This window comes from Aristolochia californica, unplaced genomic scaffold (assembly GCF_029961685.1).
Source record: "Aristolochia californica isolate CCGP_79_NKW_82.1479 unplaced genomic scaffold, dmAriCali1.0.hap1 SCAF_11, whole genome shotgun sequence".
NCBI classification, from domain to species: Eukaryota; Viridiplantae; Streptophyta; class Magnoliopsida; order Piperales; family Aristolochiaceae; genus Aristolochia; species Aristolochia californica.
The window spans coordinates 25,716,771-25,723,199 of record NW_027181782.1 but is presented as its reverse complement, the minus strand read 5'-3'; the positions used below and the strand labels follow the sequence as shown (position 1 = coordinate 25,723,199).

Below are 6,429 nucleotides of genomic sequence, written 5' to 3'. Positions count from 1 at the left end.
TACTAAAAGATTCAAGAGTGGATTTGTCATCAAGCATTACAGTCTCTATCTTAAATGCAGGACTCAGATCATCAGACTCAAGTGGAAGGTGCCCGACATTAAACACATTCAATGAGACCATAAAATTTCTAAAAGACAACTCCAACTCACCACTTTTACAATGAATGACAGCATTAGATGTGGCTAAGAAGGGACATCCTAGGATGATAGGAATTTGGTTGGTCACATTGACTACTGGTTCTATATCAAGAACAATGAAATCAACCGGGAACAGAAATTTGTCGACTTTATCAAAACATCTTCAACTATTCCTCGTGGTATCTTGACAGAACGGTCAGGTAGTTGAAGTGTGATGGGGGTAGGCTTCAATTCCCCCAAACCTAATTGCTGGTAGACAAAGAAAGGAGCAAATTCACACTTGCCCCTAAGTCAAGAGGACCTCTCTGGATGGTATGTTCACCAATGACACATGAAATTGTGGGGCATCCAGGATCTTTAACCTAAGGGGGAGTGTTGTGCTTCATAATTGAGCTTACATTCTCAATAAGAAAGACCTTTTTGTTAACATGTTGTTTTCTCTTCTGTGTACAAAGGTCTTTCAAAATTTGGGCATAGGCAAGGACTTGCCTAATAGCATCATGAAGTGGAATGTTAATGTGAACCTTACTAAACAGTTCCAACGTTTCATGCATGCTATCTCCTTTCCTAGGTGGTCCCGATAACCTCTGCGGATAAGGAGCTGATGGGACTTGGTTAAAGATCTACCTAGCTGTTGGTGGAAAACTTGGAGGTGCTTCACTCAATGATGTGTCCCCATTGTCATCCTTTGACTCCTTAGACTTAGTGGTCCCTACCCCATTGTTCAACTCACGACCACTCCTAAGGGTGGTTATGGCTTTGGCTTGCTCGTGGTGGGGATTGGAATTCAACCCACTCTGATATGTGCTTTTGGGGTTAGGAATGGTTTGACTTGGGAGTCTATTTTCTGCTTGTCCACTCATGTGGCTGGCCAACTGACTCACTTGCATTTTAAGTTTAGCAATGGAGGACTGTGTATTCTGCATGAATAATTGAAGTGTATCCTCAAGTGAAGTTTTTTTTGTGGAATCAATGGCTGTTGAGTGAAGTGTGGGCGCGGCGCTTGGGGTTGAGTAAACCCTAGAGGACCCCCAACCTATCGGCCCTTGGACCATGAGAAATTTGGGTGCCTAGCCCAACCCGGATTATATGTTTTCGAAAAAGGATCATTCCGATTTGGTCTATGAAAATTCTGGACTGCATTCAAGTCCTCAATGAGCTCCGGGTAGGATGAACTAGATGGACACATTTGTGTGGGATGAGATGAAGTAGAGAGCATATGGCACAGATAGTAGATGGATTAGGAGCAGGTGAACTCTTGGACACCATAAGGGCATCAATCTTTCTAGTCAAACCCTCAATCTTGGCCATGAGCATGGGTGTTTCACTAACCACGTAGAGACCCCCTCTTTTGGCTTCATGGGATCTCCTATCAACATTAAATGATGAACCCCATTGCTGAGATTGATCACTCAACATTTCAAAGAAGTCCCATGCATCACTAGCACTCTTACCCATCAAACTCCCACCACTCGTTGCTTCTACCATGGATCTAACCTAGGGTGTAAGACCTTGATAAAAGTATTGCACTAAATGCCATTTCTCAAACCCATGATGCGGACACTTACGGATCAAATCCTTCCATTTCTCCCAAGCCTCATAAAAGTGTTCACCCTCCTGCTGCATAAAGTTGGAGATTTCTCTCCGGAGGGCTGTAGTTGTTTGGATGGGAAAGTACTTAGACAAAAATTTCATGACTAATGTGTCCCATGAAGTAATGCTGCCCACCTCTAAGGAAATAAGCCAATACTTGGCCTTATCCTTAAGTGTAAATGGAAAAAGTCTTAACCGGATAGAGTCATCTGAGAAATTTTGGAATTTGAAAGTCGCATAGATATCTAAGAATTCCTTGATGTGGTAATAAGGGTCCTTCTTCTCCAACCCATAGAATGTAGGGAGGAGTTGGATAACACCCGGTTTCAACTCATAACTGGCAGCAGTAGTATGTGGCAATATAATGCAAGAAGGTGATGGGAAGTGGGATGGGATAGAATAATCCCTCAGGGCTGTACAGTCACCGGCTGAAGGTAACTGTAATGGTTCACCGTGATTGGCCATGGTAGCTCCTAACTTGACTTCTAGTGTTTTCCTACAAATACGTTCTACCTCTTCAACAAAGGGAACTAATGGTTCACCTAGGGAGCGGCGCCTATGCATAAAAACACAAAAAGATGCAAAATTAACTATCAAATTATGCTAACAAACTAACTACTGAAAATACAAACTAAATTGAAGAATTAAAAATAACTCCACACAAAATCATCAAGATAAAACAAAAACATGAAATTATGAAAGTAGAAAAATAAATCTAATCTAAGACCATGGAGAACAAAGAAATACACTTAATACGTGCCTCCCCAGCAACGACATCAAAAACTTGATGTCAAATTGTTATTACATCGGCTTTTAGACCTCGCAAGCGTACGAATCGTTCATATAATCTAGCGGGAAGCGATGGTCATATCCATAGGGAGGACTGAATTTTGTGTATTCTGCAGTCAACTAACCTAACCAAATATGATGAATTAATCTGAACTAAACACTAATGATATTCTAAATTATCAAGCAATAATCTAATTAACTACTTGCACAACAGGAAACATCAACTCTGGATTTTACCGTGATTCATGCCTCTCTCGAGCACCACATGTCATCTCTTGGCCTGGTGAGTAGAAAATGGCAGCGTCGAACTCGCTGTGATGGAGACTCTCTTGAGCTCTCCACAGGTCTATTCTCGGTAGCCGGATGGTGGTGGACGACGGTGATGAACGGCATTCGGAGGCTGGAGGGAGACTCTCTCGAGCTCTCCTCTCTTTTGGTCGCCAGATTCTTCTCCCTACTCGGGCTGTCCTCCTCCCTTTTCAATACGATTTTTCCCTAAAAATCACATCCCCCACTAATGGCATTTCTGTAAATATATTCTTCTCCACACAAAATTCTCCTGAAATTCCATAATTAAATCCATAAAAATTATTTTAGGAAGAAATAAACCCTAAAAGCAATAAAATATAATTCAAGAGAGAAAAATATGCAATATAAGCAGTGATTAATGCCAAATTCAATAAATGCACGTTTCATGTGAAAACCGATAAATAACCACCTATAACACAATTATAAGGGTTATTCAATTATAATTAACCTATTTCTCATATCAGAATCTGGCATCTACTATGCCTTGCAATCCATTCCTTTTCGGGTTATATATGGTCGGGATCCACCTCGCTTTCTCTCGTACAACCCAGGGTCCACCCGCTTGGATGCGATTGATCAGGCACTCATAGACCGGGATCTGCTGCTATAGAATATCATAGAACAGCTACGACGTGCCCAAGCTCGGATGAAGGATGTCTACGACAAAGGCCACCGTGAGGTCTCTTTTGAGGTTGGGGAGTATGTGTGGCTACGGCTCCAGCCCTACCGTCAGCAGTCTCTTGCAGGACCTCCATGTCATAAACTCTCTCCTAGATTTTTTGGGTAGTTTCCCATTCTTTGACGCGTAGAACCAGTTGCCTATCAGCTCAAATTACTGGACATGGCCAAAATTCATGATGTGTTTCATATCTCTCTCTTGAAGCTGCATTCCGGAGCACATCATACATCCACTCCATTCCTACCACCGGTTGACAATGGCGAGGTTATTCTTAACCCAGCTGCGGTGTTACATGCGCGACTGACCAATGACCATTGGGAGATTCTCGTTCAGTGGACGGACACTAACCCCAACGCTGCAACATGGGAACATGTGGACATCTTCAAACAAGTCTACCCAGCTTTTGAGCTTGTGGACAAGTTCTTTCTCCATGGGGAAGCAAATGTTGTGGACTCAATAGCACACCGAGTCACACAATGAAGGAGGCAATAACAACTCACTCAATAGGATTTATTTCTTATATTACTTTGAGTAGGATTTATTTCTTATATTGTTTTAAGTAGGAGTTATTTCTAATTACTTTATATGTAAGGGCATTATGGGGAATTATTGTAGCCCTAACCCTAAAACTCCATGATGTGACCTATTTAAGGGAAAGGAATGAATGAAATAGGTAAGCTTTGAGATTTTAGAATAACCTAGTCTAAACAGGTTGAGATCTCCTCTTGATCTCGAGTTTAGGGTTTACTCCAAAAATCCAACCTATCCTTCACCCTCGATTGCCATCCATCTTCACCAAAATTCATCCTTCATCATCCATACTAAGAAGAGGAGCTTCCTGCCCCTTTTCCAAGCCCAAAGAGTGGGTCTTCCCTCATCATCAGCATCAACAACAAGTAGGGTTCAATTCCCTCTTGACGAGCAGCTAAAAAGGAAGATTTCTGGTTCTTTCATGTGAAGGGTTAGAACAACTCTTCTTGCTGGGAATTCATCATGGAAACAGAGCAAGGACAGCCATCAATGAGAGTCAAGGCTGCCCCCACCCCCCCCCCCCCCCCCCCCCCCCCCCCCCAAGCTAGGCCTTCAAGTCCTAGAACGAGCTGCATCAAATCAGGGTTGAAACCCTGATTTACGTGAACAAGAACAGGTATTCCTCCATTATCTCTCCACCTGAATTAATTCCATTCTAGCTATAACTTTAGCACTAGAATGAGATCATAAAAAGGGAGACTGATCACTGGTGGAAGATTACCCAAAGAAGGGATCTTTAACCCTCCTTACCGAGTCCAACAACTCAGTACCAGTGCTGGATTCACAAATCCCACACCGTGTTACTCGATCCATGACCCGGGACCGTAACATATACCGATACGGATGAACAACTACCACAACTGACCCTGGTTTCAAACATATCTGGTGATCACACTATCTGAGTGGGGGGATCCCTGTAGGCTTACAGAAAAGGTCAAAGAACTCATCAATAAGACCATCAATACTGCCTGCTGAATTATCTGGGGTAGTCAGAGAATGAATGTGTTGTTGTGTTTTTGTCTAACTTCCTTATAGGAGCACTTGGCTATCATGTAGGAAAAAACTCATTGTCAATACAGAAAAGTTCCACAAAATGGGTCCCAACGTTTGTAACCATTTGATTCCCAACACCATATCAAAACCAGCCAAAGGAATAACACAAAACTCAGCATGAAACAAAGTAGTGCCAATAGTAAAATTTACCGCCTTGCTGATTCAGTAGTTAGGAACCTTCTCCCCATTGGCCATTGAGACTATGGTGGTTGGATGGGGAAGAATCTGTAACTGCAGGTGTTGGGCCGCCGTCAAACTAAGAAAATTGTGGGAGTTCCCCGAGTCCACTAGGCCCACGAGTTCTTGATCGAAGATCTAAGCTCTGACTTGCATGCAAGGAAATTTCCGGTGGTGCTTCCTCTATCATCTCCTTTGTCACCTCGATATCATCATCTTCAACCATTTCAATTAAAAAAAATCGTTTGCATTGATGACCAACCCGATATGGTTCATCACAGTTGTAACACAGATTTTTGGACCACCTCTCCATCATCTCAGCACTTGTCAATTTTTTTTATGTACTGAGGTGGATGACTGTTCGATTTCGTATCCCCTAGTAAAGTGGTGCTCGAAGTGCGTTTGGGAGGAGGTGTTGTGGTCTGAACCCCTGAGGATAATTGCGTTTGTGCTGCTAGGTGGAGGAAGTGCTCCTCTCCCCTGACCATGTGGGTCGTCTGTGCAGGGCCTTTTGCCATAGTTCTAAAGCATGGGCTACATTCATCGCGTGTGATAATGTAATCGGTGTATAGACCTCCACCTCAAGCTTTAATGCCTCCGTCAGCGAGCTGTAAACAACACCACTTGCTGGTCCACTCGTACCATACCGTTTGCTCGTGCTAAATTTTTCCTGGAACAGTTTCTGATATTGCTCCACGGAAGCAGTTTGTCATAACAGAACCAAATCACCCAAAGGATTGCTGTACGCTGGAGGACCAAAATGAAGAACGCAAAAATTCTTAAATTCTTCCCTCTCCAAAACTGGTCTATCCACCTCAACTTGTTGATACCAGAGTTGTGCTTCTCCTAGTCAGTGGAAAACAACCATCCCCGCTTTATCATACAACTGGTACTCTTTGATGGGCAAATAATTTTTCATAGCGATATTGCCATACCAAAGGTCTTCTGACCCATTTTAGGTGGGAAATTAAAGTTTAGTGTACCTAGGTACAGTGCCTCCTCCCTGGTGGAAGGGTCCCCCTGGGATGAAGGGTCCTTGCTGGCCAGGTACAGTGCCTCCACCCTGGTTGAGGGGTCCCCCCGGAATGAAGGGTCTTTGCTTGCTAGAGAAACTCGTGCACCTCGTAAACTCTTCTCCCCCTCTGTTATATTAATGGTTC

General features: G+C 43.1%; 1 non-coding gene across 1 annotated transcript; it reads left to right on the top strand.

The window, feature by feature from the left end:
• The first annotated feature begins 1,684 nt into the window (after nt 1-1,684).
• LOC137945101 (small nucleolar RNA R71) lies at nt 1,685-1,791 on the top strand. The gene has a single exon (XR_011110918.1). It is a non-coding gene; the product is annotated as a small nucleolar RNA R71 (small nucleolar RNA).
• Nucleotides 1,792-6,429: the final 4,638 nt, after the last annotated feature.